General features: G+C 45.2%; 1 pseudogene; it reads left to right on the top strand.

The window, feature by feature from the left end:
- Positions 1–568: 568 nt before the first annotated feature.
- Positions 569–9,700, top strand: LOC123412658 (annotated as a pseudogene).
- The last annotated feature ends 12,237 nt before the right edge of the window (positions 9,701–21,937 follow it).

Below are 21,937 nucleotides of genomic sequence, written 5' to 3'. Positions count from 1 at the left end.
GCTAATCGGCTCCCAAATTTGTGTGAGGAAAATGCGAGCGAGCCTGCTTGCAGCATGGAATGGATCATGATGGATCATGATGGCTGAAACAATGAAGCACGTCACATTCAGAATAGGACTGCCTGATATTTTCCAGGAAATACTCTACTCTCTAAGGTTTTCCTTAAATAATGGTAATAATTCTGGCAAAAGATTATTATAGGTAGAAAAAGCATGGAATTAATTCTGGCAAACGCAACACAAAGAGTAGGGGCTCTCGAGCAAGATATGGACGCAAGAAGCCAAGGAGCGGGGCTGTGGTCGGTAGAGCCAAAGAAGGAAGGAAACACGATATGATGGTGGGCTGGCCGTGAGTGCGAGTATTGATGTCGCCATATATCTCCTTGCCTGGAAGGGATGTGCATGCGCCAGCAGTATGACGCAGCACAACGTTGGGGGTTACCATCGCTTCTATATAAATAGGAGGACAAGCCGGGAGGAATCGCACATCAGAGCAAAAGTCCATCGCTCCCCTTCCTTCCTCTACTCCTATAGCCAGCCTCCTCCTCCGAGAGAGAGAGAGAGAGCCATGGACTTGGGCGACCACCAGGAGGGTGTCTCCGACAACCAGCAGCTGCTGGAGGAGAGCCGGAAGAGCCAACGCCGCCACACACCGGAGCAGATTCAAAAACTGGAGGAGTACGTCCTAATTTCCGTCAATATCTTCCTTTTTGTCCATTTCCCGTGTTAATTATTTGCTGTTCTATGCATCTTCATACTAGTGATCGGTATAAACAAATCAAGTATGTATGTGCACACCCGCAGGTTTTTCCAGACGTGCGCCTACCCGGATGAGGCCCAGAGCGCTCAGCTTGGACGCGAGCTTGGCCTGAAGGGGCCAATAGCTCCTGTGCGACGTCTTTTCTGGGAATTGGAAGCAGTGCGACATCTTTCGATGAAATAACTCTCGTGCGACGGTTTGCAGGGAGAAAATAGCTCACGGCCACACATGCGATAAAACCTTAGTCAACTAGTCCAATTTGCGTTAAGTCATGTCTTACCTAATTTGGGCCCAAATTAATTAGCACCGCATCTCGTGAAACTGCCCGACTAGAGCTGTCCGAAACTGCCCGACATCTTCAGCTCCGGCGGCGGCTAGGGCGGAAGAGCCCTCTTTCTCGGCGTAGCCCCCTTTCGGCGGCGGCCATGGTGGTGAGTGAATTCGATACTCTAGTCCCAATCCACTCCGCCTTGTAGATCCGAGCTCTCTGTTTTGCTTGGTGAAATCGATAGAAGGTGAGAGGGGGCGGCGCGGTGAGAGGAGCCCGTGGTGAGGTCGAGAAGGAGCCGCCAGATTCAGCTTCGAACAGGTAATGCGCCTCCCTTCCGCCAATTTTGTGAGTTCGATTGAAGGCAATCTTTGCTCTGTCTGACGCTGCCCGCTTGCCTATAACAGAGGGAATGCTGCTGAAACATTTGAATTTGCAATCAATTTCTTTCCATCGACGACAAAATTAGTTGATGGTAGCATTGAGAACATCCAGAGAGACACAATTGTGAAATGGGAGGTTGATTGTGCAGAAATTGATCCCAATGAGATACAGTCGATGGAAGAGAAGGCAGTGAGGAAATTGGTGGAGAAAATTGGGGAAACTGTGCTTTGGGGTCCAGAGCAAGAGGTTTCACTATTGCGGTATGATGATTTCAAAGGAGAGTATGTCAGAATTGAAGATGGTGAAGATATTGTTGTTGAAATCGATAGGCAAGAGGGCTGGGCAAGCCTCAGGGCTGAATTTTTTGCTGAGCTCGTTGATCTGAATATTGACTCGAAGGTAGGTTATGTGCCGTCACACTTGGCTATGCAGAAGGCAGATGATGATTGGGCTTCGCAGAGGCATATCGTTCCCATTATTACGGATCTAACAGTAATAGCCGATGGAGCTAATGCACATGCAGAAGAGGGAAATGTTAATGTTGTTGATTGGAATGCAGTTGAGTTGGAGGAGCCTACTGATTTGGTCATTGCACCAATTGCTGACACTGAGATGGCCAAACTATTTGGCATTCCAGTCGATGACAGAGATGAGGAGGAGAGGGATGAAGCTAATACAAGTGATAATGATGACAGAGAATTGAGTGATGTAGATGAAAGATGCTGCAGATGATGTAGATGATGCACATGATGAAGAGCTAGTGCATGTGTATGACAAGGAAAACCCTGTCATTCGAGTGGGGAAGTTGTGGCCAAACATGGATGAGTTCAAGTTGTCTTTCAAGACTTATGCAGTCAGACATCAGTTTGATGCCAAGACAGTTTGGACTGATAGAAAGAAGTTTTATGCTAAGTGCAGAGGTTTTGATGGTAGTGGTAGGAGGGCTTGCAAGTGGTACATATCTGCTAGACTGCAGCTTTATGGAAGTACTGTCAGGGTTAACCAAATCCCTAATAAACATACTTGTCTCACAAGTTCACAGAAAAAATCAAGCATGACATCACAGATTTGGGTTGCAGAAAAGATAACTCCAATTTTGGCCAAAACACCCAACACTATTGCAAAAGACTCCAAGTAGACTTGGAAAAGTTGTACCCCATTAAACTGCATTATACCACAGTGTGGAAGGCTAAACAAAGGGCAATGAAGAATTTGTATGGTGATTGGGCAAACACATTTAGGCTGCTTTTCAATTTCAAAGCAGAGGTGGAGAAAAGGTCACCTGACAGTGTTGTCGAGATAGATACTGAGGTGTCAGAGGATGGCAAGGTTTATTTCTCCAAATTTTTTATGGCTTTAAAGCCTTGCATCGATGGCTTCAAAGCAGGGTGTCGTCCATATTTGAGCATAGACTCATCATTTTTGACAGGCAAGTGGAATGGTCAGTTGGCAGCATGTAATGCTCTAGATGGACATAACTGGATGTTTCCAGTTGCTATTGGCTTGTTTCAGTCAGAGACAGAGGCTTCATGGACATGGTTCATGATGCAGTTGAAAAGATGCTTAGGGCCAGTGTCACCTTTGGCAATACACACAGATGCATGCAAAGGTCTAGAAAATGCAGTTAAAAATGTGTTCCCACATGCTGAGCAAAGGGAGTGCTTCGGCCATTTGTGGATGAATTTGATCAAAAAATTCAGAGGAGATGAATTTGGGAGAATGTGGCCAGCAGCAAGATCTTACACTAAACAGACACATTCACATCATCTTAGTAAGGTAATGGCAACATGTGAGGAGTTTGGTACATGGTTGAACACCTACCATTCTTTATTATGGTACAGGTCAGGATTCAACACTGCCATCAAGTGTGACCATATCAACAAAAATTTGGTAGAAAGTTTCAACAACAAGGTGAAGCAGCTAAAAGATTTGCCTGTGCATGACATGGTTGATCAAATCAGGATCATGCTCATGCGGCTGTGGGAATTGAGAAAAAAGATTGCTGATTGTCTGCAAGGTGATAAACTTCCAGCAGTGGTGCAACAGGTGGTCAACAGAAGCAGAGGTCTTACACATTTGTCTGTTGAAAAACATCACTGTGGGGTGCTGAAGTTAGAGGTAACAAGACTGGAAGGAGGCATGTTGTTAACACTGAATTGCATGATTGCAGTTGCCTCGAATGGCAGGCCACTGGTAAACCATGTGATCATGCCATTCTATTCTTAGCCGGCCAACCAAAGATAAATATGCATCCATGTCTGCATGAGTATTATTCGGTAGCAAAATCCAGAGCTGCATATGCAACTCCAATTCCACCTCTTACAGATCAGGAACAGTGGCCAGAAGTGCCTCCTGAATATTCCATGTGTCCTCCTCTAACAAAAAGAAAGGCAGGCAGACCTAAACAGAGTAGATTCAAAGCATGGTTTGAAAAAGGTGGGAGTAGTAAGAAGGGCAAGAAGGACAAGAAAGATGCAAAGCCAAAAAGGGCTCAAAAGGGTAACAAAAACAGATGCAAAAGGTGCCAAATACTTGGGCACAGAGAGGGATCCAGACTATGCATTTTCTCTCCTCCTAATCCGAGAAAGTATGTGCTTGTTTATTTGTGTTTGTTCATATTCTGATTTTGTTTAAATTATAAATATGTGGCATGCTTTGTTGTTTTCAGGAGGAAGCTTTCAAGTCAGCCTATTGTTGTTGAACAGTGTTGGCCAACAAAAAGAGCAAGAGTGAGTGGCAGCAGAAGGCAAACAAGTCAGTGGATGGAACAGTTTGGTGCTGCAAGTGACGAAATTGATGCTGTGCACACTGTCGAAACTGAAGTTGTGCACACTGTCGAAATTGAAGTTGTGCACACTGTCGAAACTGAAACTGAAGCTGTGCACACTGTCGAAACTGAAACTGAAGCTGTGCACACTGTCGAAACTGAAGTTGTGCACACTGTCGAAACTGTCGAAACCAAAGCTGACATCGAGTTTCATGAGGCGATAGCATCGAGTCCAGTGAAGAAAACCAAGATGATCAGTGAACTTGTGTGTGCAGTACAACCAAAAACAAGAAATGCCAAGGCGAAGAAGGGTACACGGCGTGGTCGGAAGAGATAGAACTGTTGATCATTTGAAATTTATGGCATGTAATAAAATTTGTTGGGCACTATGTGCCCATGTTTCCATCAAAACTTGTTTGATTATTATTGTTTTCAAACTGAATTTCAAATTTGATGAAAAATAAAAATTTCGGTTTAAATTCAAATTTGGAGTAAGTTGAACTTTTGACTCGGGTATGATGTCTCAATGCTACCACAACAACTCAAATATGGTTGTTATGTCATCATTCTGAGCTCTTTTGTTAAGTTAGAGCCATAGTCATGAAAAATGTGTGACAAACGACCTCATAAGGTAGGGTAAACGTCATCTTCTTAAAGGCATTTTCCTGCAAATGTATTAAACCATGTTTATATATATTTTTGGTTGCTATGCAACATAATAGGACTATGGGCACAAGTTTTGATTTTTTTTGATTTTTTTTTGAATTATTTGTGCTCATTTGAAAAATAGTCAACTTTTTCACAAAAACGTTGACCGACTCAAAATCAAAGTTTATACTTTTGTTTGCTAAGTATGTGATGTAAAATGACAATGTGTGCTGGTTTTATATTTTTTTGATTTTTTTTGAATTAATTATGTTCAACCCTAGCTCATTTCGTCGATATCGTGAACGTGTGAATTTTGGTTTTAAACTTTGCATATAACAAGTTTCCATTTTTATAGCAACTCAGTTGAATAAGTACACAATGTGCGCTGGTTTTGTATTTTTTGAATTTTTTTTGAATTACTTATGCTCTACCCTAGATCATTCCATCAATAACATGAATTGTGTGAATCTTTTTCATTTAAACATGGATATAACATGAATAATTTTTTTTATAGCAACATAGTTGCATCAGTAGACAGTGGGAGAAAGTTTCATATTTTTTTTATTTTTTTTGAATTTTTTGTGCTCAACCCTAGCCCACTGCAACCCTAAACCCCGAAAACCCCATCCTAAACCCCTCCATAGTACATTGTACATTGTAACAAAATCCCATCTTCTTGAAGGCATTTTCCTGCAATTGTATATATACCATGTTTATATATTTTTTGATTGCTATGCAATATAATAGGACTATGGGCACAAGTTTTGATTTTTTTTGATTTTTTTGAATTATTTGTGCTCATTTGAAAAATAGTCAACTTTTTCACAAAAACGTTGACCGACTCAAAATCAAAGTTTATATTTTTGTTTGCTAAGTATGTGATGTTAAATGACAATGTGTGCTGGTTTTATATTTTTTTGATTTTTTGAATTAATTATGTTCAACCCTAGCTCATTTCGTCGATATCGTGAACGTGTGAATTTTGGTTTTAAACTTTGCATATAACAAGTTTCCATTTTTTTATAGCAACTGAGTTGAATAAGTACACAATGTGCGCTGGTTTTGTATTTTTTGATTTTTTTTGAATTACTTATGCTCTACCCTAGATCATTCCATCAATAACATGAATTGTGTGAATCTTTTTCATTTAAACATGGATATAACATGAATCAATTTTCTTATAGCAACGTAGTTGCATCAGTAGATAGTGGGAGAAACTTTCATATTTTTTTGATTTTTTTTTTAAATTTTTTGTGCTCAACCCTAGCTCACTGCAACCCTAAACCCCATAACCCCGGAAACCCCATCCGAAACCCCGCCATGTTTATAGCCGTCGATCATTGCTGAGTCAGCGGTTGGATCTGACCCCGCCATGTTTCTGATCCGCCCGTGATCCGCGTGTGCTGATTGGCTGGCGAGCGGGGGTTTGGATCGAGGGCCCGAGTGAGGGCCTATCCGTTGGATCTAGTCAGTCCGGTGAAGATCCGACGATTGGAAATGAATCGGTGCATGGATGTGGCGTACGCGCCTCTGACTTCGTGTGCTTCTTTGTTGCATGACACGCGTCGGTTTTTCTGCATGCATGCACGCGTCGCATCAGAGCCATTAGCAACGCATCGAGGACCGCAGTCTGAATGGGCTCTGAATATGAGGGGGGCGTGCTCGACGCGGTGCACCGACGAAAGTCTGAACGGCGGGCGTGCTCGACGCAGTCCTCGACGCAGTGTGTGAATCAGCGACGCACCCTTTGATCCAATAGGCAAACGCAAATGGGCGGCATTCATTAATTGCTGCAACTGAATCGACGAACCGCAACCGACGCAGCCCAAAACCTGCTATTTAACCCTCCTCTGCCCCGTGCACATCTTCATCTTCCTCCTTGCCTTCCTCACATCCAAGCAACCGCAAGCCCCGGCATGGAGTTCCACGGCCCGACGTTCCAAGCGCCCGGCACCAGGCCGGAAAGGATGTACCCCGCTGGGGTCGTCGTGGAGAACCAGCTCCGGGTCTGGGCCATGTCACGCTGGCGGGGTGGACGGGAGTTCGCGGGGCTCTTCCTTCGCGCCCTCTATCGCCACCTCCCTGTGGGAACTCCGCAGATGTTCACCATCGATGAGTCTCGCATGGGAGGAACGGGCATGATCGTGCGCTTCCGCAACCCCTACGACGCGTATCACCTCCTCGGCCGTGTCTGGTTTGGCGGGTGCGAGTTCATCTGCTTCACCACCTACAACATCTTCACCGACCTCGACAGCATCTGGCCCAACGAGCACGCCATGCACACCCTCCCCTACAACCTCCCGCCGGCCGATGACGAGGAGTGAAGACGCGCGCCCGTCGCCCCTCCATGTCGGGTTTATTGTAGTTTAATCTTTCTTATCTATCGTATCTGTAATGCTAAACACTATCTTATATTATCTGTAAGTTTATTGTAATCGCCCATACTATTGTGCCCTACGTACTATTGTGCCAGTTTATGTGATGCCCGTGCCCGTTTATATCGGGCCCGTTTATATCTTATCTATGTTGTGCAAATCTATGTGTTTATCTGGGGCTATCTGTCAGTTTATATATTTATCAGTGACCGTGACGCAATGCACCAGGTATTGGGCTGATCCTTTCTTCTCACTATTCATGGTTCTGTGTTTATCTTGTCACCATTCACCAGGAACTAATCTCTCGTTTGGTTGACCCAGGAGCAGCAGGGCCCGGAGCAGCAAGGCAGCAATGGAGGGGGGGGGGACAATGGAGCGCAGCCGCAGCGACCAAGGGGCTCCGGTTTGGCAGCCAGAACCTGTTCCAGCCGGGCCCGTTCCAGCCAGAACAGGCGATTCTGCAGAAAAGAACAGCGAGTAAGGGCCAGAAAAGAAGCAGCCAGAACCTGTTCCAACCACTGTTCCACGCATCACAGGCGTTCTCAAGCGAGTAAGCCCCAGAAAAGGAGCAGTCAGAAGACGTGCCCGACGTTCCTCACGTGTAGTTGCCCCTTGTAGTACTTGCTCTGTAGATTTTACAGTTGTATCTTGCAGGCCGCTTAGGCCATGTTTGTAAATAATACAAATCAGATTAGATGTTCAACCCTGTTAAGATAAATGAACTTGGATTGTTGTATATAATCCGTCGTTTTTATTTCCTATTGAAAATCATACATGACCAGTCAAATAATTTTGGGCCTGGTTATTTCTATTGAAATCAGTAGTACCTTTTGTAAATTACACCTTTGGGCCTGGTTATAATCCGTCGTTTTTATTTTAGGCCCAACATCTATTCGCCAGCCCATGAATAAATTTTTTGTACTGAAACTGAACTTTCTTTGGTCTCGCACTCGGCAGCCCAATTTTGTTTTTTTACTGCAAACTGAATTTGGGTGTGTACTCTGTTAACTGAAGAACAAAAAACAGAGGAAACACAACATGAAAACTGAATAATTTGTGTTCCAAACTGCTGATTCATTTAAGATACATGAACTTGTCATGGCGCACAGATCACATCATCTACACTGGACAGACCTAAATGCCCCCTCTAATGACGATGAATAGCAAGTAAAACATAAACAGAGCAATGACACAGCAATAAAAAACACTGCCATGATATTTGCTTGCTTCTGCAAATCGATCATCTCCCTTTGATTTTTATTTATCTTCTTCAGTTCATCGGTCAGTTCAGACTCCAAGTACCTCGCCATCGGCACAACTCTGCCCGCCCCTCTGTCCGAGCTCCCCCAATTCTCCATCTGCGGCACCCCGCCCAAATTGAGCTCCCAGGTTGCGGCCACGCTAGAATCAATGTAGCCCTCAGATTTAATCCTGTGAACATATTCATCAATCCACTCGAAATGTGTGCATTTCTTCAGGATCTGCAAACCACAAAATGAACCCTAAATCTCAAATTCGAGGAGAAAAAACAAAATATGGAGAAATCAAAGCAAACAACAACGAAAGAACGAGCTTAGAACTGAGATCTAACCTTGCCATCCCTTCCTGCCATTGGTTTGCTCAAGCATTTCACAAACTACCGCCCAAGATTGCCATTCTCATCCGTCTTAGTCACCAACCGTTTGAGAGGCTCTGGGCGTGGGCAGTTAGGGCACCTTGTGAGCATCACTGGACCATACTGACGCCAGTTTGATTGCGTGGCCGAGGAGGTGGACATCTGCACTAGGTCGCCGGAGACCCGAGGAAGAAGAAGAATGGGGAAAGGGGAAAGCAATGGGCGGCGGCGGACGGACGGGCACGGGCAGAATCGCTTCTAGCCGCGACGAGGTAGGTCCCGCGCTTACTGGACAAGTGGTGGGTCCCGCGCTTACGTGGATACGTTGTGGGTCCAACCCATAACAGCTAATGAGGATATCAGTTCAGCTTAAGGACCATGTCGCACATGAGCTATTTACTCGCTCAAAAGTGTCGCTGCCGAGCCATTCTGTCGAACAACGTCTCATTCCATCCAATTCCCAGGAAAGAAGTCGCACAGGAGCTATTGGCCCGGCCTGGAGACCAAGCAGATCAGGTCCTGGTTCCAGAACCACCGTACACAGATGAAGGTATGCATGGACTGGAATACTGGATCCCTGATTGCTCCATAGTTTTTCATTTCCCTATTTTTTCGATCCTTACTTGGGTGATGGAATCTGGATGGCATATTGGCATGGCAGGTTGAGTATGAGCGGGCGGAGAACCTCTTCCTCCGCGAGGAGAACATGAGGATCCTGTCCGAAAACATGGTCATGTGAGAGGCGCTCAAGAACTTCGTCTGCCTCAACCCCAACTGCACCGACAAACACTACTTCGACCAGCAGGAGGAGCTCAATAGGGAGAACGCTCGCCTCAAGGCGGGGCTCCTCTTCTGCGCTACATCTTTCCAAGATGAGCTCTAGTTTTTCTTTTTGCATGTCGATCGGGGTACCTCCTCCATGCTTCGGCGTGCAAATCCTTCTTCGGGAAGAGGAAATGAAATGGGCTGTCAGAGCAAAAGTTAGGGCAACTGTCCAGGGGGATGACAACACTAAATTTTTCCACTTGATTGCAAATGGCAAGCATCGGAAAAAGAGGATAATACAACTTGAGCAAGACGAGGGTACAATAGTAGGTCATGAGAATCTAAAGTTGTACATCACAAACTATTATAAAAGGTTGTTTGGTGCTCCGACTCATAGTTATGTGTCTATGGACGAGCATCAGATCACGGATATTCCTCAGATTGGACAAGCCGATAATGAGTGTCTATCCGCTCCATTCCTAGAGAAAGAGGCGCCACAGGCGATTCAGGGTATGAAAAACGGTAAAGCGCCGGGGCCAGATGGATTCCCGGCTGAGTTCTATAAGAGATGTTGGCATATTATTAAGAAAGATCTTATGGCAATGTTTCACGATTTGTTCTTCGGGCACTTACAACTCTTTCATCTTAATTTTGGTACGATAACGTTGCTACCAAAAAAAGAGGGTGCTTCGCGTATTGAACAATTTCGTCCCATATGTCTGCTCAATGTTAGCTTCAAAATTTTCACAAAGGTGGGAACAGATAGGATAACTAAGATGGCACATTCTGTGGTGCAATCTTCGCAGACGGCATTCATGCCTGGTCGGAATATTCTCGAAGGGGTGGTTGTTCTCCATGAAACCCTTCACGAATTACATTCCAAGAAGCTTAACGGAGTCTTATTTAAGGTAGACTTCGAAAAGGCATACGATAAAGTCAAATGGTCGTTCTTGCAACAAACTCTGCGTATGAAGGGGTTTTGCGAGATTTGGCGAAAACATATCGATCGTTTTATACAAAAGGGAAGTGTCGGTATTAAAGTGAATGATGATGTAGGTCATTTCTTTCAAACACTAAAGGGTCTTAGGCAGGGAGACCCTATGTCACCTATTTTATTTAACATCGTAGCAGATATGTTAGCGCTAATGATCAGGAGGGCTAATGAAAAAGGGTTAGTAGGGGGACTAGTGCCACATCTAGTAGATGGGGGTGTCTCCATCCTACAATATGCGGATGACACAATCCTTTTCATGGAACACGACCTCAAAGAAGCCAGAAACATGAAGCTAATATTATGCTTATTCGAACAGCTATCTGGGCTGAAAATTAACTTCTTTAAAAGTGAACTCTTCTGCTTTGGGGACGCAAAAGAAGAACAACTCACTTATAACCAACTTTTTGGTTGCGAGGGTGGTACGTTACCGTTTACGTACTTAGGGATCCCTATTCATCACCGAAAATTATCTATTAAAGATTGGAAGTGCATCGAGGATCGGTTTGAGAAAAAATTGAGCTGCTGGAAGGGCAAGCTACTATCTCACGGAGGACGATTGGTTTTAGTTAACTTAGTGTTGACAAGCATGCCAATGTTCCTTTTTTGAAGTACCCGTTGGGGTGCGAAAAAGGCTGGATTTTTACCGATCACGATTTTTCTGGCAGAGTGATGAGGTCAAGACCAAATATAGGTTGGCTAGATGGGATATTATTTGTAGGCCCAAAGATCAGGGAGGGTTGGGGATTGAAAACTTAGAGGTTAAGAACAGGTGTCTGCTCAGCAAGTGGCTTTTCAGACTATCTGTGGAATCAGAAGGTATGTGGCTACAAATTCTGAAGAACAAGTATCTACAGCAAAAAACCTTAGCTCAGGTCACTGTGAGACGTGGAGATTCACCTTTTTGGAAGGGTCTCATGAAGACAAAAACGGCTTTTTTTAACAGGACTAAATTCATCATAGGCAATGGTGAATCTACTAGATTTTGGGAGGATAACTGGCTAGGTGACGACCCTCTGGCCCTTCAATATCCACAGCTGTATAACATTGCCCAACGCAGACAGACGACTGTTGCGGCAGTGTTACGTGAGACGCCTCTCAACATTCAGTTTCGCAGATCCTTAGTAGGTAATAGATGGGTCAGATGGCTACATCTAGTCAGGAGGCTAATGGATGTTAGTCTTGCTGATGATCCGGATAGGATTGTTTGGAAACTGACCTCCAATGGTACGTTCTCGGTGAAATCAATGTATGACCATGTTATTGATAGTTCACTTATTTCAAAATCTTCACATATTTGAAACGTTAAGGTTCCCCTTAAGTTAAAAATCTTTTTGTGAAAGGAGTTGTTTTAACTAAGGATAACTTGGCCAAGCGAAATTGGAAAGGAAATCGAAGATGTAGCTTCTGTCAGACGTATGAAACAATCAAGCACCTCTTTCTGGACTGCCCCATGGCTAAAATATTATGGCGCTCAATCCATATTGCTTTTAACATTACCCCGCCTACTAGCATTAACATGTTATTTGGGACGTGGCTTGACGGGGTTAATGTCTCGTTCGCTAAGCTAATTCGAGTTGAAACTTCTGCACTTTTGTGGGCTATATGGAACTGCAGAAATGACCTAGTTTTTAACAGACAACAATCTATTAACTTTTTGCAGGTAACCTTCGGGGCTACCGCCTTGATCCGCATATGGTCCTTACTCACTCCTGTGGAAACCAGGGAGCCTTTGGTTACTGGGTGTGCCCGATGGGAGATGGTAGCTCAGGCTATCTTCAGCCGATATGGATGGCGACATGCTGATAGAATAGGGAATTAGTCAACTACTCCTATTCATATCTTCGGCTTAGGCGTTGATCGCCTTGTAATTTCTTTTTCCTTTACTTTCGACTATGTACCTATTTTGGATCTTTTTAGTTCTTAAATAAATGGCTGTATGCATCACTCGATGCAGAGGCCGGGACGAGGCCTCCTTTTCGAAAAAAAAAGTTCGAATAAACTACAGGGTTTTGAATAAGAGCTATGATTTGGTCCTGATTCTTGGTTCTCAGATCTCCATCCAACCGCGAGCCGGGCAATTTGTTGTGCCTTTGTGTTGTAACTTGTAAGTTGTAACTGATGAGGACTGCCTACACAAACTGCCAAAGAAGTCTTATAACTAGTATATTTATTAATTGGATCCACCATATATAGGAGCTCCAGAGATTAATACTGAGAGAACTCAGAACAAATTAAGGAGATCTACCTTTTCAATTCGATGCATCAGATTATTTCATGAAAATCCGGCGATCTGCTACTTCCCTATTAAACATGGTTTCGTATGATATACTAGTAAATAGAGTCGTTCGTTGTGTTGTTATGTGAGTTGTGATGACTACTGTCCCGCATCGCCGGCCGGCAGGACGCGGCTGCTTGGTTCCTCTCCGCAGCGTCAACCATGTTAAATGAGAGACCGTGAGAAGCTCATCACCAGTTTCACCACACATCAGAGGAAGTGGAGAGAGATCTAACAGGCCAATGCCAAGGAACAGGTTATTTGTCTAAGAGGCTAATATTGAAGGGTTTTCCTAAATTGATCTCAGCTTTCTGGGTCCTTCTCGTCAAATAAGAACATCTTTTGTAATTCCAACGTCCTGATGGAGGCATAGAGTACCTTTCGATAATACTTCATGGCAGGTTGGTGCAAGTTCAGCTACATATAATATAAGATACATTGTATATGGCACACGGCGCCCTTGTAGACTAGCTTATTTTTCACAGGACCCATCTGTGGACTGGGTTTCCGCCATCAAAAGATAACGGAACAAAACTTAAAAATAGCGTCTAGGCAGGAAAACAAAAGCAAAGGTTCATCCCAAAACAGCAGCTCCCATACCACATGCACCAAAAAAAAAAAAAAGAAGTTCAAACAACCTTGCAGACTAGCTGATGGATATCGTAGCATCTTGTCCTACACTGCATACTGCACAGGGGCACGTTATCACATACTCATATCTCTGCCTGGTATCCTTACCCTGTAGTTCCTCCATTATAAGATTGTAGCTCATTAAGCTCCAGCCCTTCTCATGAAATCTTATGTCTTCATATGGTTGCAAAATAAGCCTAACGCGGAAGGTGGCTAGAAAGATTCGTTCTAAGAGCATCTGTAACCGATCCCCTAAAAGGCGTTATACGAGTAACAATTCGATTTTCCTCCTCTAAACCAACACTTAACTGATCCCCTATCAGCATTAGAGGAGTAATTTTTTTTACTCTGGAGCCGCCCAGACTCTTAAATATACTCATCCGCCAACCCGTGGAATAAAAGTTGTGCCCTCCCATCCACACCGCATCATCGTCGACGTTGCCTCCGATGACCACCCTTTGCCTCTATCGAGACCCTGCTGCCTCCGTCGCCCTCCTGCCCCACTTAGAGACGCTCGTCGGTCACTGCCAACGCCGGAATCAAGCTCTATCGCCTATTAGGTATTCCAAACTATCAGGTCAAAGTACGTAGTCGTATACGTGTTGATGTCGTTTGGAGAGTCCTAAGTTGAGTACGTTTGATAAAAGTCGGCAAGGTTGGTCCGTATCCGTGTTTTAGTCCTTGTAATCTGCTATGTATTATAAATAGAAGGAAAAACTCCCTGGGAAGTCTACGGACAGAGGGGAAAAAAGATACGATCTGGTGTGCGTGTTTTTTTTCCTGTGCAGCTGTCCGACATATCCGATTGTTGTTTAGCTAGCTTTCCACGAGTACTCCACCAAGATCGATCCAGCAGCCTGGTTTGGTTCAGCTTTGTACGTACGCGTACCTCGCCGGAATAACTCGGCTGCAGGCTGCGCCGTGAAGGTCGGGGCGGGTGCTAACAATTGGTATCTAGAGCTAGGTTCAAGGTCGTCAGGTGAGCGCTGCGATTGCGTGGAGTGACGATCAAGATCATGGCTGAAAAAGGTGGAAGCGTGTTTGTCACATACCCGATGCTGACGAAGAGCAACTACTCGATTTGGGCGATAAAGATGAAGTCGTTGATGCGTACCCAAGGAGTTTGGGATGCGGTGGAGCCGGCGGTGGCCGGTAAGGTCGAGGAGATGATGGATCAAAAGGCGTTGACGGATATCTATCAAAGTATTCCGGATGATGTGTTTGCCTTCATCGCCGAGAAAGAGACGTCACATGAGGCTTGGGAGGCGATAAAGACAAATCGTCTTGGAGACGATCGCATCAAGCAGGCGAGATTGCAAACCCTCATATCTGAGTTTGATAGGCTCAAGATGAAGGACACGGAATCGATCGATGACTTTGCTCTCAGGATGACAACCATCGCCAATGGGATACGAGGTCTTGGAGAAAAGTTTGATGAAACTATTGCTGTCAAGAAAATTCTTCGAGCGGTTCCATCAAAGTTTCTTCAGATTGCATCTGCTATAGAGTAGTTTGGTGATTTCAAGACGATGACCATGGAGGAAGTCATCGGAAGGTTGAAAGTTCATGAGGAACGACTGCAATGTTATGTCCATGATGAGCAAGATGGTGAACAACTTTTGTTGACAAGATCGCAGTGGATTGCAAGGGAACGTGGACGAGGTCCTCCTAAATCCAAGGTTCAGTGTTGGGCTTGTCAAGAATTTGGACACATCAAGCGAGGCTGCCCTAATAGGAAGAAGAAGGAAGTGGCATACCAGGCCGTGGTGGGAGATGTTGATGATGACCCAAGGTTGTTCTAAGGATGGTAACAGTGACAAGGTTAATAGTCGTGTCTTAGTGTGTTTAATATGTTAGTGGAGTCTACATATTGTTGTGTCAATCTAGTCCAGGTCGTCTATGTGTCTCGACAAGGAGATCAAGTTCAAGTATGCGGGGGCGGTAAACCAGTGAAGGTGAGTCTCTTTAATGAGGCCATGTCTCTACATAAGGCTGGAGTGGGTGGTGTAGTCCACGGGGTGGTGTGATCCACAAGGAGCCGACATGTATCTCGTTAGGGTGGATGGTGTAGTTCACCGGGTGGTGTATTCCACAGGTTACTAGCGAGGCTGGGTAGTCCAAGGCATATTTGAAGGGTATGTAAATTCGTCAAGTCAAAATTGGGGAGAGCCTAGTAGACTTGTCGTGGTCGAGTCGATGAGTAGACAAGTTTGGATTAGGGAGAGATTATTAGGTATTCCAAACTATCAGGTCAAAGTACGTAGTCGTATACGTGTTGGTGTCGTTTGGAGAGTCCTAAGTTCAGTACGCTTTATCAAAGTCGGCAAGGTTGGTCCGTATCCGTGTTATAGTCCTTGTAATCTGCTATGTATTATAAATAGAAGGAAAAACTCCCTGGAAAGTCTACGGACAGAGGGGGAAAAAGATACGATCTGGTGTACGTGTTTTTTTCCTGTGCGGCTGTCCGACGTATCCGATTGTTGTTTAGCTAGCTTTCCACGGGTACTCCACCAAGATCGATCCAGCAGCCTTGTTTGGTTCAGCTTTGTACGTACGCGTACCTCGCCGGAATAACTCGGCTGCAGGCTGCGCCGTGAAGGTCGGGGCGGGTGCTAACATCGCCACCACTGTCGCCACATCGACCCCGTCTCCAGAAGCACGCACCGCATCTACTTCCTACGAGCCCCTCCATCGACTTCCGACCACCTCGAAGCCCCACAGACCACTAGTTGCTTGGGCATCGGCTCAACATCATCAGCTGGCCGTGACATCTCCATCGTCTTTCAAGTGTTTGACGGATTGCCTGGACGAATTTTTTTATGTTTTTTCATCTCATTTTTCCTTTTGGCAACTAAAATGAACCTTGTCATTTCTAGTATACATGAAGAGGTTGAGGGAGTTGATCATCAACGACTCTTCATCAAAGGAGGATGAAAAGTATGATGAAGACTTGGAAACGGATGTTTCCATGATCTTCAACGAGGATTTTCGGTGGCCAAGAGTAGGATCACAATTCGGCCATATGCACATCAATTGAGATAGAGTGGAGGGTCATGGCAAGATTATGGGAGATTACTTTAAACCCGATGCAATCTATTCGGAGAAGTAGTTTATCGAGCGATTTTGGATGCACACAAGTCTCTTCCTCACCATTGCCAAAGTTGTGCACAAGCATGATGATTCGTTCAAACTTAGAAGGAGTGCGTCCGGAGAAATAAGTGTGAGCCCTTTGATGAAGTGTATCACAATTGTTTGAGTGTTTGCTTATGGGTCTTTGATACGTCTCTAACGTATCGACAATTTATGAAGTATTTTTTCATGCCATATTTACCCATGTTTCCAATATTTTTATATGGTTTTAATGCACTTTATATAATTTAATTGGAACTGACCCGGATGGACTTTGTTTTCAGCAAAGTTATCATGGTGTTGTTTTGTGTAAAAAATAAATGTTACCGGAATCGCCTGAAATTTTTTGTCGATTTTTGCTGCAAGGAAAGAGGCCCGGGAAGCTTTGAGGGAGTACCAGGAGACACACAAGGAGGTGACAAGTTAATAGGGTGTGCTGAGGAGGGTGGCCGCGCCTTGTTGCCTTGTGGTCCCCTGTGGCTCCGTTTTGCGTGATTCCAGCGTTGAAAAATCTTATATATTGAGAAACCCCTAGAAATTAACCTAGAACTTCTGCTCTGCCACCGCAAGCCTCCGTTCCGAAGCGAACTCATCTGTAGCCCTCTTCTGGCACCCTGTCGGAGGGGCCAGACATCAGCGGAGGCCATCTTCATCATCCCGACGGTCTCCATGATAACGAGAGAGTAGTTCACCCTCGGAGTTGAGGGTATGTATCGGTATCTATGTGTTTGATCTCTCTCTCTCCTCTATCTCTCTCTCTCTCCCGTGTTCCTGAGATGTCATGATATAGATGTATCACGGGTTTTGTTGATATAGTTGGATCATATGGTGTTCTCTCCTTGCTATTTTCATGTGATGAATTGATTCTTTCCCTTTAAGACTTTGTTATGTTGGATTGAATACGTTGAATTTGAGAACACTTGATGTATGTCTTGCATAAGGATACCCATGGTGATAATGGGGTATTCTATTGATTTGCTAAATATATGTTATGGCGTCAACTTGCGGATTCCGGTGACATTGTGGGGTTTATGCATATTGGTTAATGCATATTTTCATCCTACTTTATCCGATAGAAATCTTAGGGTACTCTTTAAAGTTCTTTCTGTTGGATTGAATATGATAAATCTTAAATTGTTTGATGCATGTTGAATAATTAACCACATATATTTGTGGTGACATTGAAATATCTAGGTGACATTAGGGTTGATTCATGCGTATCATATGGTGTTATTCCAGTATGAACTCTAGGTCTGTTTGTCACACTTATAGGGATGGCTCAATAGATTGATCAGAAAGGATAACTTTAAGGTGGTTCTACTACCCACAACAATTTCATCTTGTGTTCTCTGCTAGATAGGAACTTTGGAGTTATTCTGTCACACTTTGTGTTTGTATCACTTTGCCACAATATGTTTTTATAAAATTTGGAACCATTTAAAACTTTTTGTGTGCATATGATGATTGAATTGGTTGTTATTTGCTTGCTTGCTTATTTGGGGTTTTTATTCACAAAAATTCTTCTTCTCTCAAAGCTCATCTACTTGACCCAAAGCTTTGCCGAATGATCATTCCATATGTGCAGGACCTAAAAACTATTTTATAAAATATTATTTTGACCAAAACAACAGCTCCCATACCACATGCGCAAAAAAAAGTTCAAACGACCTTGCAGACTAGCTGATGGATATCGTAGCATCCTGTCCTACACTGCAAACTACAGGGGCACGTTATCACATACTCATATCTCTGCCTGGTATCCTCACCCTGTAGTTCCTCCATTATAAGATTGTAGTGTTAGACAACATGTACATACGGTGTATATAAATCCTATAGAGATAGGACTATGCGTCCGTGTGTTTGTTTTAAACAAAGGTAGGTCGTTGGGATTGCCTTCTCCAGGATCACTACCGCCGATCTTATCTTGGAGATCAATCTACGATCTACCTCTCCTGTAATCTCATGGCTTCGGCCCTGGCCCTATATAACACGCACGCGTCTCTACTGCAACGCATACACTTCTACGCCCTTTTCCACATGATATACAGAGCTTCTTTCTTCCATCGCATCTAGGTCATGTCCTTTCTTCCATCGCATCTAGGTCATGTCCTCCTCCTCCTCGCTATGTGCCATGGCCGCTCCCTTGCTCGCCTCGCTAGGCCACACCATCAAGGAGAAACTCTCTCATGAGAACTTTCTGGTGTGGAAGGCACAAACACTCCCTCATATCCGGGCGGCGGGTATGATGGGGCACATCGACAGCTCGATCAAGGAGCCAACTGTTGTTCTTCTCGTCGAAGCGGAGGTCGCTGGGAAGAAGGAGATCATCTCCACGCCAAACCCTGAACATGCCATTTGGGTGACGCAGGATCAATAGGTGTTGACGTTTCTGCTTGTTTCTCTTTCTCGTGAGGTTTTGCTCCAGTTTTCAACCTTCACGACCGCTGCAAGCATCTGACAAGCGCTGCTCCAGAGCTTCTCTTCTCAATCTAGGCGCGAATCATCCAACTTTGCTCCGCGATTGAGAACACACGCAATACTGATCTCTCTATTGCCTCTTACTTCACCAAGATGAAGGGATCGCCGATGAACTCGCGGCTGCTGGGAAGCCGCTCGAGGAAGATGACATCGTCTCCCACATCCTTCAAGGATTGCTGCATGAACCTGATTATAATGGTTTTGTGTCTGCTATCTCCACCCGCCCCGAGACCGCGACGCAAATCAGTCTCACCAAGCTCTTCTCGCTGATCCTAACAGTAGAATCTTGCATCACGGCGCAACAGTCTCCCTTCTCCAACCACTCTTCCAACCTCGCGTCCTGTGGTCGTGGAAATTCCAGTTGTGGTGGTCACGCTGGTGGCAGCAACAGAGGACGTGGCGGCTACAACAACTCTGGTGGCTGCTGTCGTGGTGCGCCGCGCAAGGGTGGTGGTGACCGTGAACACTGTCAGATTTGCAAGGAGGAAGGCCATGGTGAATGGCGCTACAAGAAGAAGGTACGACTATGGCTACAATAATAATGTCCGCAACCCTGCTGGAACCGGTGGCTATTGGAAATATGCCCTAGAGGCAATAATAAAATGGTTACTATCATATTTCCTTATTCATGATAATCGTCTATTGTTCATGCTATAATTGTATTAACAGGAAACAATAATACATGTGTGAATAAATAGATCACAATGTGTCCCTAGCAAGCCTCTAGTTGGCTAGCTCGTTGATCAATAGATGATCATGGTGTCCTGATCATGGACATTGGATGTCATTGATAACGGGATCACATCATTAGGAGAATGATATGATGGACAAGACCCAATCCTAAGCATAGCACTAGATCGTGTTGTTCGTATGCTAAAGCTTTTCTAATGTCAAGTGTCTTTTCCTTCGACAATGAGATTGTGCAACTCCCGGATACCGTAGGAGTGCTTTGGCTGTATCAAACGTCACAACGTAACTGGGTGACTATAAAGGTGCACTACGGGTATCTCCGAAAGTATTTGTTGGATTGACACGAATCGAGATCGGGATTTGTCACTCCGTGTGACGGAGAGGTATCTCTGGGCCCACTCGGTAGAACATCATCATGATGAGCTCAATGTGACTAAGGATTTACTCACGGGATGATGTACTACGGAACGAGTAAAGAGACTTACAGGTAACAAGATTGAACAAGGTATGGGATACCGACGATCGAATCTCGGGCAAGTTCTATACCGACAGACAAAGAGAATTGTATACGGGATTGATTGAATCCTTGACATCGTGGTTCATCCAATGAGATCATCGTGGAACATGTGGGAGCCACCATGGGTATCCAGATCCCGCTGATGGTTATTGGCCGGAGAGGTGTCTCGGTCATGTTTGCATGTCTCCCGAACCCGTAGCGTCTACACACTTAAGGTTCGGTGACGCTAGGGTTATAGGGAATTGTTATACGAGGTTACCGAAGGTTTTTCGGAGTCCCGGATGAGATCCCTGACGTCACGAGGAGCTCCGGAATGGTCCGGAGGTAAAGATTGATATATAGGATGGATGGGTTTGGACGCCGGAAATGTTTCGGGCACCACCGACAATGTGCCGGGACCATCGTAAGGGTTCCGGAGGCCCACCGGGAGGGGCCACACGCCCCAGGAGGCTACATGAGCCAAGGTTGGGATGGAACCAGCCCCTGGGTGGGCTGGTGCGCCCCCACACCCAGCCCAAGGCGCCTAGAGAGGGAAAGGGGGGAACCCTAAGTCAGGTGGGCCTAAGGCCCACCAGGGGTGCGCCACCCCCCTCTCCCCTCCTGGCCACCACCTCCAGCCCCATCTAGGGCTGCCGCACCCCTTAGTTGTGCGAACCCTAGGGGGGCGCCACCCTTCCCTTCCCCCTATATATAGTGGGGGTTTTGGCCATTGGAGACACGTGAATTTCTCTCTCTCTCGGCGCAGCCCTGTCTCTCTTCTTCCTCCTCTCCCACGGTGCTTGGCAAAGCCCTGCCGGGAGACCTCATTGCTCCATCGCCACCATGCCGTCGTGTTGCCAGAGCTCTTCCCCAACCTCTCCCTCCTCCTTGCTGGATCGAGGTGCGGGAGATGTCACCGGGCTGCACGTGTGTTGAACGCGGAGGTGCCGTGGTTCGGCACTAGATCGGAATCACACCGCGATCTGAATCGCCGCGAGTATGACTCCATCAACCGCGTTCTAGCAACGCTTCCGCTTAGAGATCTTCAAAGGTATGAAGATGCTCTCACCCCTCTGTCGTTGTTGGTCTCTCCATAGGAAGATCTGAATATGGAGTAGGAAAATTTTGAATTTTTTGCTACGTTACCCAACAGTGGCATCCGAGCCAGGTTTTCTATGCGTAGATTCTATGCACGAGTAGAACACAAAAAGGTTGTGGGCGCTGATTTTGTCAATTGCTTGCCGCTACTAGTCTTATTCTCTTCCGGCGGTATTGTGGGATGAAGCGGCCATGACCGACCTTACACGTACGCTTACGTGAGACATGTTCCACCGGCTAACATGCACTAGGTGCATAAGGTGGCTAGCCGGTGTCTCTCTCTCCCACTCTAGTCGGATTGGATTCGATGAAAAGGGTCCTTATGAAGGGTAAATAGCTTTGGCATATCATCGTTGTGGCTGTCACGTAGGTAAGAAGGCGTTCTTGCTAGAAACCCAAATCAGCCACGTAAAACTTGCAACAACAATTAGAGGACGTCTAACTTATTTTTCTAGGGTTTGACATGTGATGTGATATGTCCAAAGGATGTGATGTTACATGTGTGATGTATGAGATGATCATGTTCTTGTAATATGATTCACGACTTGCATGTCGATGAGTACGA

This window comes from Hordeum vulgare, chromosome 7H (assembly GCF_904849725.1).
Source record: "Hordeum vulgare subsp. vulgare chromosome 7H, MorexV3_pseudomolecules_assembly, whole genome shotgun sequence".
In the NCBI taxonomy this organism is placed as follows: Eukaryota; Viridiplantae; Streptophyta; class Magnoliopsida; order Poales; family Poaceae; genus Hordeum; species Hordeum vulgare.
The sequence above is the reverse complement of the archived record's forward strand: the minus strand, read 5'-3'. Positions and strand labels throughout refer to the sequence as shown.